This window comes from Lutra lutra, chromosome 14 (assembly GCF_902655055.1).
Source record: "Lutra lutra chromosome 14, mLutLut1.2, whole genome shotgun sequence".
Taxonomy (NCBI): domain Eukaryota; kingdom Metazoa; phylum Chordata; class Mammalia; order Carnivora; family Mustelidae; genus Lutra; species Lutra lutra.
In genome coordinates this window covers 6,131,770-6,159,268 of record NC_062291.1, presented here as the reverse complement: position 1 = coordinate 6,159,268, position 27,499 = coordinate 6,131,770, and the positions used below count along the sequence as shown (strand labels likewise).

The 27,499-nt window shown below is 48.6% G+C and overlaps 1 long non-coding RNA gene across 1 annotated transcript; it reads right to left on the bottom strand.

Moving 5' to 3' along the window:
- Nucleotides 1-490: 490 nt before the first annotated feature.
- Nucleotides 491-27,499, bottom strand: LOC125085208 (uncharacterized). Its single transcript, XR_007122813.1, has 3 exons — nt 26,116-27,499; nt 2,863-2,873; nt 491-503 (listed from the first exon to the last, which is right to left on the bottom strand). It is a non-coding gene; the product is annotated as an uncharacterized LOC125085208 (long non-coding RNA).

The following is a 27,499-nucleotide window of genomic DNA, read 5'->3' as shown; positions in this document are numbered from 1 at the left end:
AGCTGCTGCACTGCAGGCTTGGAAGATGGAGGGAGGGACAAGGAGCCAGGAACGTGGGCAGCCCTCTGAACCTGAAAATTTGAGGAAGCAGACTCTCCCTTCCGAGCCTTCAGAAGGAACCAGCCCTTGATCCTTGATCCTACTCCAGTGAGACGCATTTTTCACTTCGGATAAATCAGTTTATCTTGTTTTAGGCCGCTAAGTTTGTAGAAATTTGTCACAGCAGCAACAGGAAGCTAATACAGTCACTCAGCCCAGTTTCCTGTCTTGTATTAATTTAACAAACTATCCGTCTGTCTGTCGTTTCTGTTGAGTAAGATCTAGAGCAGTATACTGCATGTAGAAGACACTTAACTCTTTGTCGGATGGATAAATTGAGAGCTTGTTATATACTGTGTGGTAAGCTGGCCTCTTCGGATATGTCACTGCCCTCGTCTCTCTGAGTATGGAGGAGCACTGGATAGTAAACAAATGCTTCTACCCATTAAAGCATGACTGGGTCCCTTGGTGAGTGCTATGGCATTGGAACACCAGAGAATATTGACTGAGGAGAGCCAGGGGACCTAGCTTAGACTCCGGGGTCAGGCAGAGCCACAGGGGGGACACAGGGCTGAAATGAGGATGAGACATCACTCCTTTTGGTTCCAGTTTCAATGACAGAAACGTTCTCTGCACAAGGAGGTGCCCGGATTTGGGCTCCATCATGCCCCTCCTTTTGGGGAACAGTCTGAGGTTGTCATCTGGTCGTGGGAAAAAATGCGGTGTGGGTTCAGCCTGGCCCTGAGCTGGGTGTTCATCTTCAGTCTGCCCGGGGTCAGTGCCCTCTGAGAACTCTCCTGCCCTCCCCACATGCCGTGGGTTCGGCTGATGAACCACAATTTCCCTGGCGGGGAGTGAAGCGCGGCTGGGAGGGGGGAGTGCCGCTGCCCCACTGCGACAGGCTTGGAGGAGGCATGAACCTGCCTTATCCTTATTCCTGGGGCTGCGGGTGTTTTCTGAGGTGGAGCTGGAGCCCAGGGTAAATTCGATTTACGGGCGTCTCTGTGCTAAGGAAGGGACAGGACCTGGGGAGATGACATTGAGCGACACGGAACCTCTACACCCCAGTGGTGGGGACACTTGGGAGAGGCAGATGCAGACACCGTGAATACAGGACGTAGAGTGTTGTGCCAAAATTATAAGTTAGGCACCGCAAACTCTGCCTGGGGGATTGTGGACAACATGGAGGAGACCTTGAAGATGCTGGAGTTTGCTCTGTGAAGAAGTGGGGAGAAGCCTGTTCTGGGCGGGAGCAGCAGGAGAGAAGGTTCTCCACACTCCAGGGTTCTGGATGGTTGGGAGCCCAGCTTCACGCCTCCTCCCTGGGTCCTCACACCGGGCACTAGGTCAGCAGCAGGACACAGTCCCTCGCCTCCCTTCCTGCGACAACACTGTCACATCACTGTCAGCACCCCATTTCAGATGAGCCTCAGAGAAGGGCCAGAATGCATCCGATCTCCAACAGCAGCTGAGCTCTGAGTGCTGTCTGCTTAGAACCCAAACCCGCACTCCTGGCACCATATGGATGGTGGGTCTGCGGAAAAGCTGAGCCCATTTGCACCCACGCCCCGGTCCTCAACCGACACGTGCACCCCTCCCATTTGCTGGAGGTGCATTTCCCAGCTAAGCCGTGGGTGGTGCAGACCTGGCCCCATGGGCGGTTCCAAGCCCTGGGATTCCAGAGGCTCCCATCCGTCTGGGGATGGATGGCCACATTAGGGGGCACCTAGGGAAGCTTCTGAGGTTCGATGGCGCCCTGCTGACCATGCTGAGCTCTGCCCCTTCCACTCCTAAGGGGGAGGGCTTGTATTGGGGCCAGACACGTGCACTCCGGATGTACCCCCTGGAGCCTGCTCTGGGAGGAGAGCCACTTGCGCATGGCAGCAGGAGGGCCTGGGGTGCCAAAATATTCCGCAGGCTGCCACTTGCCACCTGCCAACCAGAATCCCTGTGTTCCCCTTCCCGCCCCCGCTCCCAGCCCTGCCTTATCAAGTGGAATCTTGTAGGAACTGCTGGCACCTCAGCAACCATGAGGAAAACACTCTAGTCAAACAAAGACTCTCTCCAGCACACAAGGGCTAGCCCTCGGCTATGGCCTCATGACAACACCTTGCTCAAGCTTTTACAGGGGAGCCAAATGCCCTCGTACCAAAGGCTGTCCCACATCCTTCAGGGGAATCATTCCCCCGCCCTCCAAGCTGGGCACCCATTTGAGGAAAGACCTTGGCCCCACAGGCAAAATGGCAGCCGAGACGTGAAGGGCTGGAGTCCTGCCTTGGAGCAGAGCCAGGGAATGTGGGGGTGGGTACCCTCCCCAGCCTGTGCTTCTCCATCATCCTAGGCCGCCTCCCTATGGAACTAGGCAGGAAGTTTCGTGAGGAGGCAGAGGGGAAGGAAGCTGTGTCCAGAAAAAGCCAGAACACTCGGTGCATTCCCCGTTCAGCTGGGGAGCAAGGCCAGCCAGGACCTCCCCTGGCCTTCCCTTAAGCTCCCTTAGGGTTTTGGGTCAGCACAGCGAGGCACAGACAACCCTTTCCTCGAGGACCATCGTTCTGTTCTAGACTAGCTTACCTCAGTGCAAGGCTGCGGCCACCATGCTGAAGCCCTGGGGGGAAACACTCAACTCCCAGCACCGAGAAGAATCCCCAAGAGTTTGTGTCATTGCTGCGGCTCCCAGACTAACGTGTCTGCCGTTGGGATGCGCCAGTGTGTGTCCATTTTTTGTTTTGTTTCATTTATGATTGTCTGGAACCATGAGCATCTTCTGTGTGTGTGAGGGTGTGAGATGGGGGTGGGCTGGGAAGTGTTGGGCAGACCACGGACTGGCCCCAGCACTCCCTGGATCTTACTGTACTTTCTGACGTCAGCTATCTGCTTGTCCCTTGTGAAGGAGAATGAGCTCCATGAGGACAGGGGCAAACTCTTCTTTTTCTTTGGATTTGCAGCTTCTGAGATACTGTAAGTCTCAAGAAATACTACTGATGGAATGACGGACGCGCTATAGTTAAGTTGTTGAACAGAGTGGCGATGGGGGCTTCATCCTAGCTGGGACCCCTCTCTCCCAGCAGGGAGAGTACAGTGGTAATGGTAACCAAGCTAGGGATCAACCAGGTCAAGGGGGCTTTGAGATCTACTAGAAAATGTTCATGTACTGGATTATGTAGGGTTGTGTGTTTCAAGTAGCTCTGTTTTCCTCTAAAATAGTAACAGCAGGAGGGGTGAATTCCTGCTTGCCAGACACTGCACTGGCTTTTTGCACATGCTGTCTCTACGCCTTATAAGGACACTGGAGAGTATTATCATCTTCATTTCACAGATGTGGAAATGAACACTCAGCGAGATCGGGTATCCTGCTTAAGGCTAAAAAGTGGCACAGCCACTTGTTCAGTTCACTTATTCAGCCAATATTTATTGTGTGCCCACTATATGGCAAGCCCCAAGCGTCACTTAGAATAGCAGGAAAAACCAGACAGAAATTCCTGCCCTCTTGGACCCTCAGTGCTAGTATAAAATGGTGATCAAGATAATTAACAAAATATATGGTATATTAGGGGTTGGTAAGTATAAGGGGAAAAATAAAATAGAGAAGGGGGAGGGAGAGGGCTGATGGGGGCTGTGAGGGGCTGCTGCAATTTGTTGGGGGGGAGCGGTGCAAGGAAGCCCTCATCCAGAAGGTAACATGTGACTACAAACCTAAAGGAGGTGGGAGAAACAGCAGAGAGCTCTGGGAGGAGGGTCCCAGGCAGACGGAGCAGTGAATTCCCTGGGCCAGAGGCATGAACATTCCAGCATGTTCTAGAAACAGCAAGGTACGATGAGGTGAAGTCGGAGTGAGGGTGTGCAAAGGGAGAGAGAGATTACAAAGGGCCCTGTAAACTGTCCTGGGATCTTACTGTACTCCTATGGAGATGGGAGCCGTGCAGGGTTTTAAGCAGAGAAGTGACATGATCCATTTGGGGTTTCAACAGCATCATTCTGGCTGCTGGGCTGAAGACAGACCGAGGGGACCTGGATAGAGCCGGGAGACTGATCAGATGACTGGGAAACTAATCCCAGGAAGGGAGACAGTGGCCCAACTCAGGGCTGTAGTGGGGTCAGGTTCTGAGTGAAACTAGAGCCAGTGGGATTTGTCGATCGATTGGATGTGAGGTGTTAGAGAAGGAGCTGTCCTGAGCAACTGGAAAATGAGATTTCCATTCCTTGAAATGGAAACCAGGGGAAAGGATAATTGGGAGAGAAATGCAAGAGCTCCGTTTTGGACACGTTACATTGGAGATGCCAGTCAAACATTCGAGTGGAGATGCTGAGCAGATGGTTGGATCTCTGAGTCTGGAGCTGAGGGGAGAGGTGGAGGCTAGAGATGGGACACTGGTATCATTGTGTAGATAAGGCATTTGAAATCCTGATGCTGGATGAGCTCATTGATGGAGACAGGGAAGGTAGAGAGAGAAAAGAAGAGATCCAAAGACTAAGAGCTGAGGCTTTACTTGGTAGGAGGGCGAGGGGAAGAGGAGGAACCAGAAAAAGAGGTGGGAAAGAGCAAGCAGGAAGGCAGGAGGAAAACCAGGCAGGTGGGATGGAGCCGACTGAAGGAGGGAAAGGTGATGAGGGGAAGGAAGATGAAGCAGAGGAGAAGGAGGAGGACGGAGAAATCAGCTGGATCAAATGTTGCTAGCAGGTCAAATAAAAAATGAGAACCGAGATGAAGCCCAGCCCTGTGCTGCCCAAAGCTACTGTGCACTGTTCACTCCCTCAGTATTTGACTGACGACAGATGCCAAAAACTGTTAACAGAAAAAATTCCAAGCCCCAAACCACAGTGTACTTAACATTTGACTTCACTAAACCACTCAGTGCAATCCAAGCGTCATGGTGCCGCCTTCAAGTTCTCCAACCTGTGTGCTCCCTCCGTGCAGCAGGTGCATTCCAGAAAGCAGAATGGAAAAGGAATCATTTTAGAGTATACGATATTGTAATTGCGCTATTACTGTTGCAAACCACGCTCTTTTTAAGAGAATTGTCACCCTCTAATTTCTGTTTTATAATTTAGTGTTTAGAGATAATGAGTGGAATATACCTGCTCTGGGATTTGACCTATATTAGAAAATCACTGTGTAGTTTACCAAATGGTACTGGAGAAGAAATTCCAAAATGAACTGTCCCAAACAAGAGGCTGGTTCAGTGGAAGTGACAGAGGGAGAAGAGGGGTTCTGGCCAGGCTTGGTTATGGATCAACTACGTGATTTTAGGTGAATCACCCATCACATTTCCCTTATCCATTAAACAGGAATAACTGATTCCCAGTATGGTTACCCTACAGGGCAAGGACCAATGAGGACGTTGAGAAAGCATTTTGCAAAGCTGAAAACCCATGGGAAATGCTACTGAGTACTGAGCACGGTGCTGGCACATAGTAGGGCATGATCATTGGAAGCTGTTATGGACTATTTCTGTGCTTTTTATATGAAAATATGAGAAGCAAGATAAATCTGAAATGCACTGGAGACCCAGTGAAGGGTGGTGAGCATGTTTTGGGAGTCTGGGCTTGTCCAATGTCAGAGGAACCACTACAGGTCCAGCCTCTGTGGGACTGGGCCCACAAATGTGAATTTCTCCCTTGCTCCAATTAAGGTTTCTACTTCACTGCATCTTTCAGCCAAGGATGCTTAAGGAATTCACCACTACTCCAGAGAGAGTAGGGCTCATCTCTACTCTCATCCAGTAGAGTAGATGACACTGGCTCATCCAGTGTCAACACTGGCATCATCATTAGCGTCATGGTGGCCATTGGGACTGCTGGCAAGGCAATGGGCTGGCACTAGCAAGGTTAGGCACCATTAGTTTTCTGAGTGGTTTTTCACAATGGGCAGCTCTGGAACTAGAAGTGTCAGCCCTTGAGGAGCTCATTTCATCAGAACTGCCTCAGACTGTGACTCCTTCATCCCCTACCTCCTGTCCTGTTGTGCGGGGTGATGCTTGTCTCAGAAGGAAATACAGATGAAGTTCTTAGAAATTCCAAAGCCTTACCTAAGACCCACCATTCCCTTTGTCTTTTGATACACCCCTCCATTCTCCCTGTCTTGCCTAGTTCTTGCACATTTGTAGGCTTTCCCTTTTCTGTTCAGCTTTGGACCATTTATCTGTTTTGTTCTTGGAGAGGTGTGTCCTCTTACTCCTTACCTCCCTGCTTAATTAGAGATGATTGCTTGTCCCCATATTCACTCTTGCTTTCCTCCACAACAACTTACAGCATGGCTAGGCACATGGCCGTTAGAGACTGTTTCTTAGGCTCTCTTGCAGCATGGCAGGGTCATGTGACTAATTTCTTAAATAGAGCTCGTGCTAAAGTGGTGTGTGCACTTTCCGCGCTTTTAAGGAGAGAGGTGTGTGCCTGTTATTCTTCTACTTTTCTCCTCCTTCCTGCTGTTGGAACGTGGATCTAGTGGAGAGCCATCTTCAACTAAAGGGATGAAGGCAACATCCTGGAGATGGCAGAGCAACAAGATGGAAGGCACCTGGGTCTTGACATGAGCCCTGGACTCCTTAAACTGACCTATGAGAGAGAAAGAAATTTCTATCTTATTTAAATCCTATTATTCTGAGGCCTTTTGGAACTGATGAACCTACATTCTAGCAAATATATTCTTCAGGCTCTTTGATTTAGTGGACTGTAGGTTACGTGAGACAGAGAACATGGTTCGCTCACCATTGGGTCACTGGTATAGAGAGCTAGTAACATAGTATATGCTCAATAAATATTTGTTGAAAGTATGAAATGAGTTACTGTTTTACTCTGGCGTCTTTACCTCTGCTTTCCAAAGAGTGGGTGGCTCTTGATTCATTGCTCACTTGGACTACTATGGTCTCTGTCATGGGTCAAGTATGGAATGTCCTAAGGAAATGAGAAGTCAGAGGCAGAGAGTTCCAGTCCAGCTGGAGCACCGTTTGGGAGTGTGAGCCTTGAATGAGGTTAGATGATGTAATCTTCCCATCTGTTGAATAAACAGAAAGTTATCTAAAGGGTTCACATGACTTCCCAACTTGATGGAGATTATGCCTTCATCCATATCTGAGGTCCATTTGATAGAGTGCCAGAGAGGCAGGAGGCCCATCAGATAGACCTGGAGTTCTGAGGATAAAAGAACCCACTAGGGCCTTATAGATTTTTCAGAGGGATGACTCTCCCAGAGAACAATGACCTGGAGTGCTGGCCCATCTGGCTCACAGTTCTTTTTAGTCCACCGAATGAGAGTGTTTGCCAGTTGCCTATTCTGCAGCATCTCCCTGCCTTTAGGATCTCCCTAAAGGGGAGATTTTACCTTCCTCCCAGCATCTCCCTCCCTGACTTTACTCCGGCTGGGGTAGCCCATGAACACCAGCCATAATACCCTGATTCCTAATTGGTGGGACCATGGGTTAACTTTCCAGCCTCTACGGACTAACAGTGTAGTTTGCTATGTCTATCTTTTTTCTTGAAACCTTGCTGGACTCAGTTATTAATTCTAGGTGATTTTTTTTTTTATTCTTTGGGATTGACTGTATATAATCATGCCATCTGCAAATAGGGCAAGCTTTACTTTATTTTATTTTTTTCCAAACTGTGTGGTTTTTTTTGTTTTGTTTTGGTGGGCTGGGACTTCCAGTAGAATACTGAACTGGAGCAGTGAGAGTGGATGCTCTTTCCTTTTTCTTTTACTGTTAAAATAATTATTGTTAGCCATGGGGTTTTATAGGTGCTTTTTAGCAAGCTAAGGAAGTTCTCCCTCAGTTTCCATTTTTCTGAGGTTTTTTTCTAATGAATGGGAAAATTTGGGAAAGGGCAATAACTCTTTCATTATTCCAAATTCCTTAGTGAAATCAGCCCCTCCGTGGGCATGTTATTGATTGAGGGAACACCGTATGCTATGCTAGGCCCTGTGAGACATAGGAGCTTGAGACTTGACCCTGCCCTTGAGCATTAAAGAGTCATGATTTCCATTCTACTATTGAGCATACATTGTAAACTGCAGAAGATCCAAGACAGAAAAGGCTAGTAACGACCTGACCAGAGGTAGTATGTAGACTGGCCTCTGGGAATGAGTAGGACCTGAGAGAGAAAATAAGAGAGAGAACTTGGGAAGTCTAAATGACCTGAAGTTCTGTTTTCTAACAAGGATGACGGTAAGCCAATAATTAGCAGGATACAATTAGCTTTTGATTTAAGGACATGGATTACCTCCGTTTTGTGGATTATCCCTGACAAATGCTTCATCCTGGACTTCCTCCCTTTCTTTAACCAGCTGAGCATTTGGGCTCTCTTTTCTGCCATCAGTCAGCATGCTCAGGGAATGCAAATTAATATTACTATTAGCTAAAGAAAAACATAATTAAGAAGGGCAATCTGTTGTCCCTAAATTAGAGCATTTATTCCAAACTCAATAGGAGGGATATTTGTATTTTGTTTGTGGATATCCACACCACTTCTCTCCCTCTTAAGGATAAACAGAAGTCGGCTGTGTGACTATCACATACACGTCACGTTTATTAAGTTGGCTTGGGAGTTAAGAGTAATGCACAGAGATCATGGACCACATGACATCTGATTCATTGGACCCATCCATATTTTTATGTGTTTACCCTAACATAAAGTAATAATGAATAGTGCTCTCATCTGCAAAATTAAAAATCCTGGCACATTACCCACAGGTCATGTTTGGGTTGTCTTCCTATAGCATTGATGGATTTGCACAGATCGAGCCCTTCTATCTCACTTTGTCCTGCTGGTGACCAGTGGCTCATCTCTGAGGCAGATGGCCAGGGTTAAGGGTGAAATCTGAGGCCACGAGGCAGAGTGACATTAACTGCTCCCTTCACATAGGGATTGAACCCCTGACCTTCACCTCATTAGAATAGCACTCCAACACTGCAATTCCCGGCCTCAATTTTACATCACCCCAGGGTGTTTCCACTTAACTCAAGAGGGAGCTGTGGAATTCCCCAAACAAAATTAATTTTAATTCGCTTTAATTTAAACATTAAATATGGGCTAGGCAGGCAGGACCTTGCAGGGGTGGAGGAGAACGGTCAATGTAAAAAAATGAAGCTGCCATGATGCGCTGGTACCCAAGCCCCCAGGGACAGCCTCTCTCACCCACCGAGCCAGTCTGGGGAGGAAGAGGTCTGTCCGTAAGCAGCAGGCACAGAAGACTTTTAGATTATGGGGGACAACAGCTCAGTCCTACCAAACATCTGCATTTCATAGGATTGTTTCATGTGGTCAGCTGGACGTACTCGAGGTTTGCTGCGCCTGATGGGCAACGGTTCAGCTCCGGTCCAGCGAGGCCCTCCCTTTTTCATCCTGGGGACTGGGATACTTTGCATGGTCTTAGGAATTTGCTGCAGGAACAATTTGTGATTTATTAAGATAATAAATTGGGCTTTGTTGTTGGGGCTTTTTCCTGGGTCAATACGCAAGATTTATCGCACCGTGCTGGCCCAGGAAGCGTGTGGCTCCAAGGGTTCCAGGGTACTGTGGCCACTGGCTTTTTGGAGGCTGGCGGGGTCTCAGCAGGCTGGCAGCTGAACCGTAAGGCAGGGAAGGGAACAGTGGGAATCGGTTATTTAATGAACGTCTTCAAAACCCTTCATCGCAGTTTACTAATAATAGCCATATGCATTTATTACAGGATAATAAGTGTCTTTCCTTATACTGGCAACGCCCTTTATAATTTGTAAAGGACTTTCACACACATTATCTCATTTGTTCTTTGCACACCTGTCAAGAATTGCGATCTTCATTTTATTGATGAGCGACGAGATTCAGAAAAATGACTTGCCCAAGGTCGCACAGACCTAAATCACAGACGTCACACCAGCTGCCATGTCTTCTCATATCCTGGGCCCTTTCCACTCTACTTCTCTTATCTCCATTTATCGTCCTCATCCATTTGCTTTTGGCAGGGAAGAGTGTAGTATCTCCATTTTACAGAAGAACAAATTGACACAAAGATGTAATTAAACTTTTTGGCTCCTGCCTTTTGCAAACGCTCTCTTTTTGATGGCATTACGTCCCTTTCTCGCTGAAGGGCAAGGAATCCTTTTGCGGGGTAATTGCTGCTCTCAGAGTCCAGAATCTTGACTGTCATTGTCAGCGCCATGATGGTCGTTTGGCTCCAATGTGCCCTCTGCGTCTGCCGGGGGCTCACACCAGCCACTTCAGGGTTAGGAGGAGGTCACACATAAATGGTTTGTTCAGATCTATTTAAGCAGCTTTGGCAAAACACTCTCCTACCCAGCCCTTCAAGGATAGGTATTTTGTTCCGGATCTTTTTTTTTACAGTCAGGTCCTGTGAATTTCTTCTAATACAGTGGGCTTGGAGGACACATTCCCAACTGGGTCCTTAGACAACCTCCCCCCCGCCCCCGCAAATGACACTCTCCAAAGCCCATTCTAGATGCATGACCACACTATGTCATCCCACCTGGAGGAGCACTCGACCTCTCCTGAAGGCTTCTATGTTCATTATCTAGACTTAGATTGGAACTTAAGGGATAGTAGAAAATGGTTGTATCTATATCCTCTCCTAGCGCACCTGTGCGGCACTGAGCAGCCACAGCGACTCTGTATGACAGAGCTTGGCCAAACCTGAGTGAGAAGATGACCCCATAAGGATGTAAGCTCCATGTGGGCAGAGCTTAGTGTCTTTTGGTACAGGCTTGAATCCCTAGGTCTAGAACACTGCCAGCCTCCTACGAAATTATTTACTCAGTGAATGAACTAATGACACAGAGATGATGAGATTAAAATTGATGGTGGCCCAGAAATCATGGCTGTGCCCATTGATGGCATAAGGTCGCTTCTGCCTCCTGGCTCCCTTGGCTTACACCCATTTACCAAGCCTGGTCTGTTAGCCTTGCCAACGATTCCATATCCTGCTTAAGTTATTCAGAATTGGTTTGTAGGGCAGGCAACGGAGAAATCTGATACAAGTGGAATAGGGTTGGTTGACCACATGTATATGTTTTATCCACCTAACTTAGACTGAAAACTTCTGAAGGCCATGGCAGGTCCCATATCTTGTTGCATTCCTCAACATCTGGAATAGCGCTTTCCAAGGAATGCATGCTCAAGACATGTCTGCAGATGGTGATGAAGATGATTTAATAGCATTTTAAAGGCCAGGCGTCTAAGAGGTTGGATGTCCCGAGGACCATCTTCCCTATGTACACGTACATGCACACTTACACACACACACACACGCACACGTTTTCTCATTTGTGAGACACCATTTGCAAGAGGCCATTTGGGGAATGCAGTGGGCCCACTGAAACCGGAAGAAATTCAAGGCCATGGGCCAGCAACACCACGGGAGCCCCACACCCAGCCAAACGTTCTCACTGGCAAATCAAACCCGAAAGCTGTCATCAAATTCTGCTCCCTGACAGTCCCAATTCAACAATGTGCTGAGAGACAAAAGAAGTTGAAACCCAAGTGAAGGTTGCCAACGAGTCTTTTCGGGCAACCAGCAGATTGCACAGAGGGTCAGCACAGACACCGGCAGAGAAGAACATTCTCCTGGCAGGACTCCATCTCTAAATTAGGCACCACTTCAGAGGATCTCAGCCTCGTACCTTATGGGATTTATTATTTTTTTTAAAGACCCAACATTTGTTCTTAGTTATTCTTAACAAAACTTTCTTAATCTAGCACCATTCCCTCACTCTCTCACTCATTCACTTACTCAATTAAAGCTTTGTTGTCCACGTACAGAGAACTTTGGTCCCGTCTGATGACGAAGACTCTGGAAAGCAGGTAAACCATTCCCACATGTGCATGTTAATGATGAAGAAACCCATTTAGGTAAAGCTATCTCCCACAGCTCATTGCTACCAAAACTTTGATTAAGACTCAGTTTAGGGGTGCCTGGGTGGCTCAGTGGGTTAAGCCTCTGCCTTCGGCTCGGGTCATGATCTCAGGGTCCTGGGATTGAGCCCCGCATCGGGCTCTCTGCTTAGCAGGGAGCCTGCTTCCTCCTCTCTCTCTGCCTGCCTCTCTGCTTACTTGTGATCTCTGTCTGTCAAATAAATAAATAAAATCTTAAAAAAAAAAAAAGACTCAGTTTAACTTGTAATTCTGAGCAGTAGCCCCTGGATAAGTGCTTAGTGAGAAATACTGATGAGGCAAGGCATCCTTCCCTTGTCTAGAGTGGTGCTTTAGGGCAAGATTAGTGGTAGTGTTGGTAACTCCCAAAATACCACTGTGGAAGTCTATAATGATTTTGGAGAATGGCTTTGAGTTACCTCATGGTCTTGCCAACTATCCTAAAATCCTCAAAAGAAATCAACTGCATTTGAGCTATAGTACATCATTTGGTTGATTTCCCCAGTGTAGGAGTGTGAGGCTGAGGTGGGGAAGCATTAGCTCAGCACCAGGGGGATGAAAGTAGGGACCACAGCCCCCAAGTTTGAGGCTCTGGGTCTAAACAGAAGGGAAGAGCTACATAATTCGGTGGACAGAGCTTGGAACTACCACTGGGAGAGGTCATTCCATAGAACAAGAGAGACTTGGTTAAAAAAAAAAAAAAGGGAAAGGTTATGTTGCCCAATGAGAAGCATTGCCAGAGAAAGTTCCTGGGACGTTGAAGGAACCACCGGGCTGGAGTGTGAGTCTCCCGATTTGAACAATGATCAGAATCACTGAGGCTCTCTTTAACACTATAGCTTCCCAGATATGCCCTCCTTAAAGATTCTATTAGGCAGGTCTAGGTGGAAGCACAGAAATCTGTATGTTTATCAGACCCCCCCAGGTGATTTTTTATAATTGGGAAAGATGTGGGCAAGCTCTAGGTTTGAGGATGCTCCCACCCAAGGTGAAGAAGGAGCTTGACAAGCTAGGTCCAAGAGAGCGGCTCTGGGTCAAAAAGACAAGAACAAAAACAACATGAATCTTTTAAAAAAAAAAAAGTGACTTGGCAAAAAGCAGCTGTAGCCCACATTTAATGATTTCCCATGACTTCCAGAAAAAAAAAAAGCTGAGTCTGCAGATGCCTGTTCATCTGCAGGATGAATGGAGTCTGTGTGTTCCTCGGGATGCCGTCACAATGCGCCCATTATTACTGAGGTGCCCTGGTGATCCATTCCTTATTATCTCCCCTGTCCCCCAAAGTCCCAGGTTGGTTTTCCTTGGATGCACTCCCTTCTCTCTTCCCAGGGGTTGACAGACTGCAAGGGCTGCTGTCTGCACTCCCTTTCTCTTTCACTAGTCTCCGCTCTGTGGACTTGCTCTGGATCAAATGACCACATTTCCCCTTCCTGGGGCCTCCTGAAGGCCTGGCCCTGAGACTCCCATGGGGAGGCCCGAGGCCTGCAGTCATCTGAGATGACAGAAGCTTAATTTCTAGCCCCATCCCAATCACACCTCCAAACAGCTGATCCCACTGTGAGTGTGAGGACCTGGGGCCTGCACACATTTGGGGGCTGGTATCCCAGGAGACCTTGAAAATCCTAGGCTTGTTGCCGGCTGGTGGGCCCACAAAGGGGACTGGCTGCTGTTGCAAGCAGCCCAGCCCAGGTAACCCCAGAAGGAGGTAATGAAATGGGTGAAATCCTTGACGGTGATAACAAAGCAGGGACCATGTATTCGGCCACTCCTGTGTTGTCCTTTTCACGTACATTACTTTGTGTTTTAGAGCACTCTCTTGGGGGTAGTTATTATTACACTGATTTTACACATGAGGACAGAACCTCGACATAGTTAAGGAACTTAGCATTAGCCCACAGTTGGCTAGTAAAGAAACTTCTTAACAACAAAATATAATATGCATAAAAAGGAATATAATATGCATAAAGAAACACATAGTGTGCTACTTTTTGGATTATCACAAGTGTGAACACATTGCCCAAGTCCAAAGCCAGAATCTCACCAGCAGGAGAGAAATCTCTCCAAATAATCGCCTCTTCTCCATGGTAAGCATTTTTCTCACCAAAGATTTGATTGCTTGTTCATGAATTGTATAGAAATGGGATTGTACACCCTGTATTCTTTTTATCTGGCCTTTTCTCCACTAAGTATTATGTCTGTAAAGTTGATCTAATATTGCTAAGGGTACAAGAAATTTTCTCATTTCTAATGCTGTAAAAATTTACATGTATGAATTTACCACAATTTATTTATACATTCATAGACTGCTGGTCATTTCGGTAGCTTTTCATCTGTTGCAAATAATGCTGCTTGGAACATTCTCCTCTATATCTTGTCGGGGGATGCATTCCTGTGGCGTATATACTGAGAACTGGAATTGCTGGATTATAGGATATGCCTACGTCAGTTCTAGTAGATACACAGTTTTTCAGAGCGTTTGCACCAGTTTGTACTCCTAACAGATAGTTACGAGGGTCTGGGGGTGTCCATATGATTACCAACCTTTGATACTTTGGAGCTTTTAAAAGTTTTAGCATTCTGGTGAATGTATTTCAGTTTGTATCACCCTGATGACAAGAGAAATTAAACCCTTTTTTCAAATGTTATTGGTCATTTGGATACCTACTGGCCTGGTTCGGTCTTTTGCTCATTTTTGTATTGGGTGGTCTGTTTTTCTTGGTGATGTAGTTTCTCGTTATAGTTTCTGGCTATGAATCCCCTTTCAATTGTATAGATTGCAAATACCTTCTTCTCTGCGGCTTCCCTTCTCATTCTTAATAATTTCTTTTGATGAAACAAAAATTCAGATTTTAATGTAGTCTAATTTATCAATGTTTTCTTTGGGGATTCTGCTTTTTGTTCCTGTTACATGCGACTGACTCTTGTATACTGACATTTTTTTATCCAACAACCTTGCTAGATTTCCTCATTAATTCTGACAGTTTTTCTACAAAATAGTTTGTACTTATTACACATGCAATTGCATAGCCTGTGAAAAATGTCAGTTTTATTCTAAGAATTTAATTTTCTGGTCTCATTTTATTGCAAAGTCTAGAACCTTAAGTATAATGATGACTAGAACAAAAGAAAGCCGGCATCCTTCTTTTATTCTGGATATTGGGGAGAAAATATCACTATTTGAACATTAAGTATGATATACACTAGCGATATTTTTACAGATACTCCATCATATTGAGGTATTTTCCCCCTCTTTCTAGTTTCCTAAGAAAGTTCTTTCTTCTTATTATTATCACTAAGGGTTAATTTTATTAAGTGCTTTTTCTGAATCTATTGAGTTGATCTTGATTTCCTTCTTCATTCTGGATGATTTTGGAACATCAAAACAATCTCATATTCTTAGAATAAAACCCATTTTGTTTGTTGATCCAATCTGATAATGTTTTGTTTAGGATTAGCCTCCATGTTTAGGAGAAAGAAATAGCCTGTAATTTTCCCTCCCAGTCAGGTTTATTAAGGTAATTGATATTAAGATAACATAGCTCTCAAGAATGAGCTGACAGGTTACTCATTTTCTATTCTTTGGAATAATTTGTATAAGATTAATTATATTTCATCCTTAAGTATTTGGAAGAATTCACTGGCGAAACCATCTGGTTCTGGAGTTTTCCTTGTGGAAAGATTTTTCGTTATGGATTTAATTTATTTAATAGATGAAAGACTATAAGTTGGTTCAGAACATCCTCTCATTTAATAGCTGCAGGCCATATTGATATATATATATTTTTTTCATTCCTGATATTAATTATTTGTGCCCATCCTTTTAAAAAAGACATCAGTCTTGTCAGGAGTGTATCAATTTTACTAGTTTTTAAAAGATAATTTTTGACTTTGTCCATTTTCTTTGTTGTATTATTATTTTCTCCTTCATTAATTCCTGCTGTTTATTACTTCCATTCTTGTATTATGTCATAGTTGAATTTGCAATTCATTTACTAAAAATCTTAAGATGGAAACTTGGTTCATTGTTTCTCGATCCTTTCTTCTTTTCTAATGATGCATTTAAGGCTATAAATTTCTCTTAAGCATGCTTTGGCTGCATCCCATAAGTTTTGATATGTTTCAGTTTTATTACCTTTTCATTAAAATATTTTCTAATTTCCACTGTGATTTCTATGTTGACTCATGGGTTGTTTAGAAATGTATTGCTTCATTTTACGTCACATTAATCCAGTCAAGCACTGAGCTCTTTCAAAATGATTCCGGATTTCTGCCTCCAGCTAGCTCTCTTTCTGGATCACCCTTTTGGAGGAGTCTCAGCTGCGAGTCTGAGGTGTCTAACCAGGCCTTTTCTCCCTGCCAGGTCCTGAGCTCCCTTTTTGTCACCCCAGCCCCATAAGACTCCTGGAACTCCGCTCAGCTTCTCAGCCGCTGCTTGGACAGTGCCAGGTGCCAGGGAAAAACATGTCTGATGCTCATTCGCTGCTCATGCCTTGTTTCTGGGATTTTAGCTCTTTAGTTTCTCATTACATTGGTAGTTTTTTTGATGGCTTCTACTAGATTTTTAAAAAATATCTTGTCCACATTATCCATTCTTGCCAGGTAGGTACTCTGAGATGAGCCAGTCTGCCGTTGCCTCCAGAGAAGATGTCCTAGAGCCGGGATTTAGGCCCAGGTCTGCGCATGCCCAGAGCCAAAGTTTGGAGCCAGAATGTGGAGTTCAAAGGCAATGTGAAGCCATCCTGGCTGCTCAGCTCTCTGCTTTACCTTCCTCGTTGTTCTTGACCTAGTCCTTTGGATAAAACAGTGTCATTTATCGAACCCCACTTTTAAAATGTCCTAAACATAAATTTCCAAATTTCTTTTTCTTTTAAAGGTTTTATTTTTATTTTATTTGATAGAGAGAGAGATCACAAGTGGTGTGGGTGGGGGGCAGCAGGCAGAGAGAGAAGGAGAAGCAGGCTTCCGGCTGAGCAGGGAGCCCAGTGTGGCACTCGATCCCAGGACCCTGGGATCATGACCTGAGCCGAAGGCAGATGCCCAACCAACTGAGCCACCGAGGTGACCCCATAAATTTCCAAATTTCTTAATAAAATTATTCTTTTTGGATCACTTCCTTTCTGATGGTTGTTCACAGGGCCTTGAGGGGCCCTGCTGCCTTTTTTTAAGTTCATCCTTTCCAGGTCTGAAACCAATACCAAACTGTATGGGAAGCAGAAGCAGAATCACACTGTCCTGTAATTCTTTATCTCCCCTGGTAGACATGATGGTCCTTGAGGGGAATCCTCTGCAAGGGTTCACAAGGAGCCATTCTTAGGGTTCTCCCACAGCGACTTCCTTTCTGTCAATGTGAATGCCCTGACTGGCCACATTTCCTTTTTCCCTCTGGCTGCCAGGAAGCCCAGAGTGTAGAGCTACAAATTTATAGGTCCTCTCTAGCTGCTATGTCTGTGTGTAGAGACTGGATGTGACTTTTCCTCCCCAGCTAGACTTCTTCTTTTTTTTTTTTTTTAAAGATTTTATTTATCTATTTGACAGAGAGAGATCACAAGTAGACAGAAAGGCAGGCAGAGAGAGAGAGAGAGGGAAGCAGGCTCCCTGCTGAGCAGAGAGCCCGATGCGGGACTCAATCCCAGGACCCTGAGATCATGACCTGAGCCGAAGGCAGCGGCTTAACCCACTGAGCCACCCAGGCGCCCCCTAGACTTCTTCTTATTTCTCTTTTCCTTATTTCTGAATTTTCTTTATTTTTATATATTTTAAATATTATTCTGTCTCTCTCTGTGACTTTACATGAAACTGGAGTTACTTCAATTTTGTCCATCTATGTAACCACTTGGAGTTTTTATTTATTTAAAAATTTTCAGGGCGCCTGGGTGGCTCAGTCAGTTGAGCGTCTGCCTCCAGCTTGGGTCATGATCCCAGGGTCCTGGGATCAAGCCTGTGTCAGTCTCCCTGCTCACCGGGGAGTCTGCTTCTCCTTCTCCCTCTGTCATTCTCCCTGCTTGTGCTCTCTTTCCGCCAAATAAATAAATAAAATCTTAAAAAAATCCTTTTTCAACTATGGAGATATTTGACCGACAACAGAATGGATCCTGGAGAAACAAAGATATGAACAGTATTGTAATTTCTAGAACTTTTTGTGAAATTAGATTTTCATGAATCTTCGCCCTACATATTCTGTTGTTTAAGATCATTCATAACTAGATATTGCTGTATGTAAAAAACATGTTTCAAAATCAAAATTAAAAATCAGTGTTAGAGCTCCAATCAACCGGGAGCAAAGGTAGATGGACAAATCTGGTCACACTGGCCATGTGAGTATGAAAATGTGAAGATCAATTTTACAAAGTCATGGACAAATGAAAGAAAGTAAGTATCAAAACCAGAAACTATCAATATTACATTTATTGCAATACACCAATAAGTAAGTATAAGTTTTTTTCTTTCCTCCAAAAATTCATAGATGTCCCTAAAATGAAATTAACGTAATTTAAAGTTCGAATCCATTAGATATGGTATGATATTGCACTATTTATTTTATTTTGGGTTTGAGTTTCTTTTTTTTTTTTTTTTTTGACAAGCATGACCATCTATAGAAGGGTCAGAAAAAGAAAAAAAAAATCACTCTCTGCTTTTCTTTTTTGATCCATTACTAATATTGCTGCATTTGTCATTATTGTTAAAAATAAGGTCATGCAAGAGCAGGGGTGACACCATGTCCTCTCTGGGGGTCAGTCCTTGAGGCAGGCTGTGGGCCCCTGCTGGGGGCTGAGGGAATGTCCCCTAACCCGGAGTTTCAGGTCTTGATGTTCTCCTCCTGCAACGGCCCCGTCCTGCATTCCACTTCCTCGAGGCTAAAGGTGCCCTTTGCACACCTTTCCTCAAGCTAAGGCTTTCCAGTTGCACGCACACTGGCCTTTATAACTCAGTTCAGGCTGCTCCCGGGAGGGCAGCTTTCTGCTTGTGTTCTTCCTGCCAAGGAGCTCCATCAGTCAGCTGCCTGGGCCCCAGTGGCCGCCCAGCCCCTTCTTACTGTGTGGTCTTAAAACAGGTCACTTCACCTCTCCCTATCTCTCGCTGTAAACCCCGGATAATAATACCTCCCGAATAAAGAAAGGGTTTTCTTTAAGCCCTTTGAGCTTCAGCTGGAGCACACCACAGCCGTGCCCAGGGCTGTGCTGGGCCGCCCTGTGATTAGGTAAATTGAGATGCTCCTCATTGTGCTTTGTCTGCAATGAATGTGCCTGGCCACAAAGCCCTGGAACTCTCGGCGACACCGAAAACCCGAGGTAAGCTGGATTGCCTTACATTCTCATAAAGCACACCAGAAAAGAGCAGTAGCTGGGACTCGCCCAGCGCTCAGTGGACACTCTCATCGGAGGATGAGACGGCGCAGTAAGACACGACCCACTTACAGGTGGAGAGGCACGGCCGGCAGCCACGGCGGCCTTGTCTGCGAGCCGCAGCAGGCTCCCCCGAGTCCGGCCACACCGGGTAGGGTGGGGCAGGACCCATCCCGGTACCCAGATGGGGGAGATCGATAGCTACCATGGTGTGAGCTCCTGTGGGGGGCCAAGAACTCAGCTGGGCATGTTTTTCTATTCCAAACCCTCAAGACAACTGTTTTAAACCCCATCTATATTCAAAAAACAGAAGCAAACAAAAACCACCCCCTGAATTTATACCTTTTCCACCATCATGAGAGCCTACCCATCTGGGCCTGGAGGTCTGAGTCCAAAATTTTGGCCTGAGGCCTCCTCACCGATTCCGAGGCTTTAAGACCACACAGTGTGGAACAGCCAACCACGGAGGGAAAGCTTACTTTTCTCCTTCTGACCCAGGCCTCTGGAAGTGGCCTTGAGGCTACATGAAGCCTCCTTCCTTATGAGGCCTTGGCTAGGCCTCTCCTAGCTTGACAAACTTACCCAGAAGCCTCTGATCCCATTTTGACTAATGGAACCCCAGCCGCAGTGGGTTCTCTCGTCGGGCTGTTGTATCAGAGCCCGCCGAAGGTCGGGTCCTAGTTGTGAGCTGGTTATGAACTGGGGGTGTGCTGGGGAGGGGCTGGGAGGAGCCCCAGAATCAGAGAAGACAAGGGTAAGTGTCCTGTTGGCTGGGGCTTCTCAGAGGTAGCCAAGGACCGCGTGCGTGGAGGGAACAGGCTGGGGACGGAGTGTGACCCGTGTCCCTTGGTGGGAGAAGACGGAGGGTCCCAGGGCTGGCTGCTTGTGTCACATCCCCTAGTGGTGCCTGGCGGCAGGGGCTTCTGGAAACCCCAGGTATGGAGACGGGTCTGCTCCCTGGGGAGAGGTCTATTGTGTCGACTGCTGGGAACCATGCTTCGTTGAACTGACTTCTGGGGGCGTGTGTGTGCGTGCAGGCATGTGCGTGTGCGTGTGTGTGTGTGCCGTCTGTTGTTAGGGAAACCACGCAGAGGAGGGGAATGAAGGCTCTGGATGGGTGCTGCCTTCCCTTGGGGTCCCCTGCTGAGCGCCGATTGGATGGGCTGGAGTGTTCTCCAGGCAACCGCTGTTGCCCAGAGAGCCCTGGGCTGACTTGGTCCCTCGGGAGCTGATGTTCAGGGAGCGACGGAAGCAGCTGGTTTATGGGAGCATCAAACAACGTGAGCGGCAGAAGCCGCCCAATCCCAAACGTCTCTTGCCAAGCACCCTTTCTTCTAGATTTCGAACCCCTCTGTGTTCCAAAAGCCGTTTTGTTTAAATGGCTTTTCCCCCTTACTCCCAGTCGGTGGGAAGCTGCAACTCGCGGGCAGGATAGGGACTCCCCGGGTTGTTCACTGAGGCTGCTGCAAGCCTGACACTGGCAGACACCGTGCATCCCCAGGGGTGTGGTGGAGCGGAAGCCGGCGACCTGCCTTCTCGGGAGGGGGACTGGCTCCCCGAAAGGACACACAGGGGGCTCTGCCGTGCACGGACTCTGGTCTCGAGGCAGATATCTTGCAACTTTCCTTCCTAACGCAGTCAGCATTGTTTGTTCTCGGGACAAGTCTTCCAAGTGTGGGGATGGCGACTGTGTCCATGTTCTCTTAGTATCTCTAGGAAAGCTCTGGGGCCTCCCTCAGCAAGTGCTCCTTGAACGAATGCTTGAATGAATGAATGAATCATGAGCTCATTGTGTTGGCCACTGGCAAATTCAGTAGCTCCCTCGCAAACCAGACTGCTCCTGCGTATGGAGAACCTGGTATCAAGGTCAGACTTATCACGTACCCCTCCCTCATCCTGTTTTGTCCAGACCCTGGGAGTTCTGGGGGGGGGGGCAACTCAGAAAAAAAAAAACCCAGAATCTTCCATGGTAGGAAGATTCCGCTGCCTCCAGACATGGGGAAAAACCACTGGTCTAATTCATTCACTATGGCGACTTTTTCATCCACAGGCTTGGCGCTGCCTGGGTAGCTCTGTCTGGGAAGGTTTGCTTTCAAGTAGGACAGCTGCTTGGCGTTCTGGTCTTTCAATGTGGAGGGCAGATGTGGCATCCTCTTGGAACACACTTGCTGGTGGGCAATCAAATCCAAAGGCAGACTCCCACAAAATCTAACTAATTTCTTCTTCTTCTACTTTTTTTTTTTTTTTTTTTTTTTAAGCTTTCCGGGTCTCGGTACCCATCTGGATACTTCATTAGGATCCTAAGACATCTGGGGACCAGCGATAGCTGGTCATGTTGAGTGCCTATGATATGCCTGCATTGTGCTAAGCCCTTTCCCATATGTTACATCAGATAATCCCCCCCCCAGAAACCCCGCCAGAGTGGAATATATTCCCCTTTTACAAATGAGAAAACAGGCTCAGAGAGGCTGAGTTCCTTGCCCAAAGTCACACAGATGGGAAATAGTAGTTCCTGAATTTGAACCAAGACAGTGACATCAGTGGCGGGGGGGAGGGAGACAGTTAGGAGGCTGTCACTGCAGCCATCATCTCCAGCTGCCCCTTTCCCATGACCCCCCCCCCCAAAATATACAATCTGAGTAAGGAGAATATGCAGGGATAAAATGAACCTTTATGTATTCCCCTGCTGCATCCTTTCAGAGAGCTGATGGCCTGAGCCCTGTCTACACAGACCCCCTGGAGTCCACACCATATCAAGATTTATCTGGCTCTGAAGGCCATGTTCTTCCCAACACAACCATGATATCAGTTCTCATAGATCCCTACCAAGAAGACCTCTGCTTTCTTGAACACTTTACCCAGAAGAGCCAATCAATCAGCATAGGATTTCCCTAATGGATCCTTGCACCACAGAGTCCAAAATTTCACCAGCCTGCCCAAGGTCACCAGCCCATTAAGTGGCCTGCGCTTCTCAGGACCCACTGATGCATTGTGTCCTGGCAGGGGAGCGTCGCTGGCATGGAGATGCTCGGCATGGATAATGTAGATTAGAGTTTCAGTCTACTTTGAAATACCCACTGGCCAAGGTCCAGTTCATTCTGGGTTCCAGTTAGTTTTATCTGGTCTCTAAAGGTAGAGACCAGGGATGTTTAATGTGGCGGTCCATCCCGACACACAATCCATGTTCCCTTCGTGCCACTCCAGGCTCCACCCTGGAAGCGTGCACGGGACGTAGGGCTGGGGTCAGCCGTGGTCGTGTTCCAGAAGGGAATTAGTTAGCAGACTAGATGCTCATGGGCGAAGAGCTTGTCGCGGGCTAGGAGGGAAATGCAAAAGCAAGCTAAGCTTCCAGGAATTCAGAAGTATAAACAGGTGTAGGCACCTTCTACCTGCTCCCCTCCATCCCTCGGGAAGGCTGTGTCTAATACTCTCCTATTTTAAGCTCCTAGATCTCCTTATAATCACAAAGCATTTTTGCAGGACGTAGTTTTGATCCACAAGCATTACTGTGCCCCATTGGACAGATGAGGAATTGGAGACACCGGGGGTGAATGGTTTTGCCCAGAGTCACAGGTCCAGTAAGTCTGGCAGAGGAGAGGCTCAGATCAGCCGATTTCATGCCTGGCACTCTCTGCGTCAGATCTGGAATGTTCTCCCTAAAGGGCAAAGGGCTCATGGGAACCTTTGAGGAGCCTAGTTAGTTTTGCCCTCCTGGGGAGCTGCATTGGCCCAAGACTGGGGGCTCCAGAGTTTAGCTTAATGCTCTTTTGCTGGCTTGTGTAGACACTGCCTCTGCCTCTACATGTGGGCTTCCTCTCTAGGGAAGAGGCGGCTTCTTCCGGATCACTTGCAGCTGATGGGGCTGAGCAAGGTTGGGACAAGGGAGACGGTGCCTGGACTCAGTGATGGTCTCCGTCAGCTTCTCAGTTGCCAACGTCCTCGAGCGTCCATCACGCCAGTGGGAGAGCCTGGGAAGCTGGTGGTCTCTGGGGTGGGGCTTCGGCAAGCAGGGAGCTCTCCAGGCCTGGTTCTGTCCCGCGGAGCCTGTCTTGGGTCTGCAGCTGTGGGTCGCCTGGAGCACCATCTGAAGAGTGTGGGGCGTGTCCACACGGCTTGTGCGCCTGGGACAGGAGCGGAATCGGGCCGCACACATGCAGTCTACCCCGGGCTTGCACGCGGGTCCTGCCCAAGCTGGCTCTGGGGCTGCTCCCAGGGACAGAGTGCAGTCCGCCCCCTCAGGGCCTGATCAGAGGAAGGTACCCGAAGGCCAGGGAAGCAGGGGCCCCGTTGGCAGAAGCTACCTGGCACCCCGAAGATGTGGGAGACCCCCGATTCCTACACCCTTTGCTGTGTGGGCAGATGCTCCTGAGGCCAGCAGCCCCTCCAGGTCTCTCCCCTTTACCCCAGGAGAACCACCCTTCCTCCTTCCATCCAGGGTTTTCCAAATCCTGCCACGTCCAGGGATCTCCATAAAGTGGGAGCTCGAATATTTGGTGAACGAAGAAACCAGTACCTTATGTTACACCCATAGACTCCTGTGGGGTGGGCGTTACTGCCCTCCCTTCCTGAGGGTAAGTGATGAGCCCCCGTCTCACGGCGAGACTTCTGCTGTCCGCTCCCTCTGGGTGGCCCCATCTACCCGGGTGTCAGCCCCAAGTGTTGTCAGACCCATAAGACCCCTGGTGCGTCATTGCCCGTTCCGCCCTCAGGAGCCCTTGCCGAAGTCAAGATGCCCGGCAGACCCAAGAGGCTGTGAATAGACCCCAGGGGATGGTGGGAATTGCAGGGAATGTTCCTGGAGTGTCCCTGGGCTGCCTGGCTGCTGCTGGGACAGAATGTCACTAGCTACGGCGGTGACTGTTGAAGCACTGGTGTGTGCTGGAGGAAACCTGCCGAGAGGGCCTGAGACAGGCCCCTGGGTGTTTGCTCAGGACTATCCCCAGGGGCCACGGGGCAGAGGCCGGGGGGCAGAGGCCGGCTCCCGGGAAGCGCCCTACTCTCCAGACTGAGATTTGACATCTGGAGCCGGGGTCCCTCCGTGCTGGCTCCCCCCTTCGCTCCAGGCCAGACCATCTGCCAGGCTGTCGGCTACCCACAGCAGTGCCCCCAGGCTCGTCCTCAGCGGTGCTCCTGCACACCTGGACGCGGGGTGGGTAAATGTGTTCTTCCTGAAGTGGTTTCCTCTTATATTTGCAGTTGAAAACCATGACCACGAAAGTGACTTCCACAGGCCACTGTAATAGCCCTTGCATAATGGCACTGGGGACAGTATTTTGGGGAACAGGAGGGGGCGGCTGCGCCTCTCCGCCCATTGGGAGATGCACTTGGGCGGAAGCAGGACCATCTCTCCAGGTCCTCTCAGACTCCGAGGGAAGATGGGATCTCCCTGCCGGAGGCTCCGTTAGAAACCCGCCCTAGCTCTGTCACCTGCAGCTGTGGACCACACGTCCCTTTCCCTCTGTTCGGGGGAGGGTGTGGACATCTTCAGATTCCTCTTTCTTTGCTTTGCAAGATGTCCTGTGTTTGGCCAAGTCACCGCCAAGGTGAAGCGTGTGGACGCCAGCGTCAGGAGTCGGATGGAGCGCTCCGGTCCCAGCGGTGGCCCTTGCTAGCTTTATAACTGAGGGCCCCTTCTTTGACCTACCTCGGTTTCCCCCTTTGTGAAGCAGGGTTGCTGTGAATGGGTTCAGACACACAAAGCTTTTGAAAGCACGCCCAACCCCGTTCTGCTAATTCTCTTTCCTGCAGAGGCCGCTTCGACAAGTGTGGGCAGCCATTCGAGTTTGCCCCATTCTCGGGAGCTGGCTGGGCTGGTTCTCCCACACTGTGGGTTCCCTGTGCCTTTCCCCCTCTCTGGCACGGAGCAATGTCTCCCAAGCGTGCCCACTGCAGGCGTGCACAGAGTATCCTCACTGCCGTTGGTCGAGAGCCGTTAGCAAAGAGCAATTGCGTGGTCACATGCACTTGGCCATGGGCTCAGGGGGGTGGGGGTGGACACATGGGATTTGCCGCAGGCCCAGATCATGCTTCCCTTCGGCCATACCACCTGCTGCCTGGTTGAGCACCCCCAGGTTGGAAATGACTCAGTTTCCCCACCTGCAGGCACTGTGTGCGATGCGTGCAGCTCACTGCTCGGCAAGCCAGGGCTCTGCGGACCAGGGCGGGCTGTCCTTCTGCGGACCACCAAACCTCCCTGTGTGTTTGGCTGGCGCCGGGGAACATGGGGGAGCACCAGTGATTCGAACGATGTTAGGCAGCCCAAACAACGGAAGTATATCAAAACCCACTTGGTCCACACAGCGAGCTGGTGTTAAACTAGAAAATAAGGAGCCAAGGGGTGCCTGGGTGTCTCAGTTGGTTAAGTGTCTGCCTTCGGCTCAGATCATGATCCCGGGGTCCTGGGATTGAGCCCCGTGTCCGGCTCCCTGCTCGGTGAGGAGTCTGCTTCTCCCTCTCCCACTCCCCCTGCTTGTGTTCCCTCTTCTGCTGTCAATTAAATAAATAAATAAAATCTTAAAAAAAAAAAAAAAAGAAAAGAAAGAAAGAAAATAGGGGGCCAAGTTCTGTGCCCTGAGCATTTCACTCAAGTGAAGTGGCTGGAAAGGAAGGAACATCCCTGGTGCATGTCCCCGGGGTGCCGGTGGTGGCAGAGGCCAGCTATGCCATCTGTCCACACCCGTGGGCCTGAGGGCCTGGGACCCTGCTCCCCAGCTGCCATGTGCTCCTCCCAGGCCTGCACAGAGCTTCCTGCATAGAGCACTTCACGTGTTCTACTCGTGGACTCGTGGCAACTGTACAAGCAGCATGACCCTAGGTGACCTCTGCCGTAGCAAGGTCATCCTGACAGGGGTGTGCAAACCAGCAGAGTCGTGACGACCACTGCCCGGGACCCACAGACCACCAGCTCCTGACGATCATGCTCCTCCGGGCACAACTGTCACCCCCGACAGCCAGTGTTGCAGGGCCCGTGGCTCTTCCCTTGGCGGCTGAGGCACCTGAGGCCCAACTAAGGAACCTGTCAAAGGGACAAACAGAGGAAGTGGCTGAGCTGTGATTCAGACCCCATCCCGTCTGAGGTCAGCGCTCACTCCTTTCTCCACGCTGACAAGAGTCTGCCTTGTCTTCTCTCTCACGGGGCACAAAGTTCGGACAAGAATCACTCAGACTTCTCGGTGAACCTCGAGAAGGGGCCGTTCTGGTTACACACCGGGAGGCTTGGCTCCACCATGGGAACGGGCATCTTACGCCTCAGGAGTCAGAACTCAGGGTTTCCTAGGGCTCGGATCCTGGGGTACGTCTCTGTGCTTGCCTGCTCCCCTTCCTGGAGAAGAAACATCCTTCATCCCCCAGAGCCACTGTTTTCAACACCAGTTTTAATGTGAGGCACCCTCTCTCTGGGAGATTGCAAAAATTAAATCGTTTTTAAGCAACCAAACACTTCTGGGGTTTGTAATGAACTTGTGAAATTTGCGGAACTTGGCGGTTGAGTTTCCCTTAGTCCTGCTTCCCTGGGGCCCCGCGGAGCCTCAAGTTGGCTCTCCGTTCTCTCCGGTTTATGGTTGATCGTGCCAACCGGGACCTGTACATTGCGTCTTGAACCAAGGAGGCAACTTCTGGTGTGGGTTTCCGGCTCTGCCTTCCCTCCGTTGTTATAGGAAGGTCGTGCAGACCAGAGGTAGGTGGTGGGTCCCCCGTGCAGAGGCCAGCCCTGCTGTCTCCATGGGGCTCCGCTGCCAAGGGCCACACAAAAGAGCAGCCAGCTTCCCCCCCTGCAAGACTTCAAGCTCTCCCCATCAACCAAGTGAGCCCCGGGTCCCCCGAAGGGTGGTCCATCCTTCATTTTATGACACTGTTTCCTCTCCCATGCGGAGGCCCTCTCCATCCATGGAAACTAGCAGTGAAGTCATTTCCACGCATCGGCTGTCCATGGGCTTATGTTATCCTGGTGGAAGCAGAGTGCATAGGCCTAGGTGTGTTTCTGGCTCCTTCGACCTCTTAGCTGGAAACTCAGCTTTGTTCGGTCAGGACTTGGACAGTGTCAAGGCCAGGAGGATAAACATAACTTGATAACTCACCTTTCCTGGCTGTGAAGGGCCTTTGGCTTAACAAAGGGAACCTTCTCTCTCTGAGGGAGGACACTGGGCCAGAGGGCTGGGTGCTGGTCCTATCTGAACCCTTTCGTAGCTGTGGACATTGTCTGTACTTTTTCGTCATTAGTATCGTGGGGACAGTAACGATACCTGCGTCCTGGAACTGTC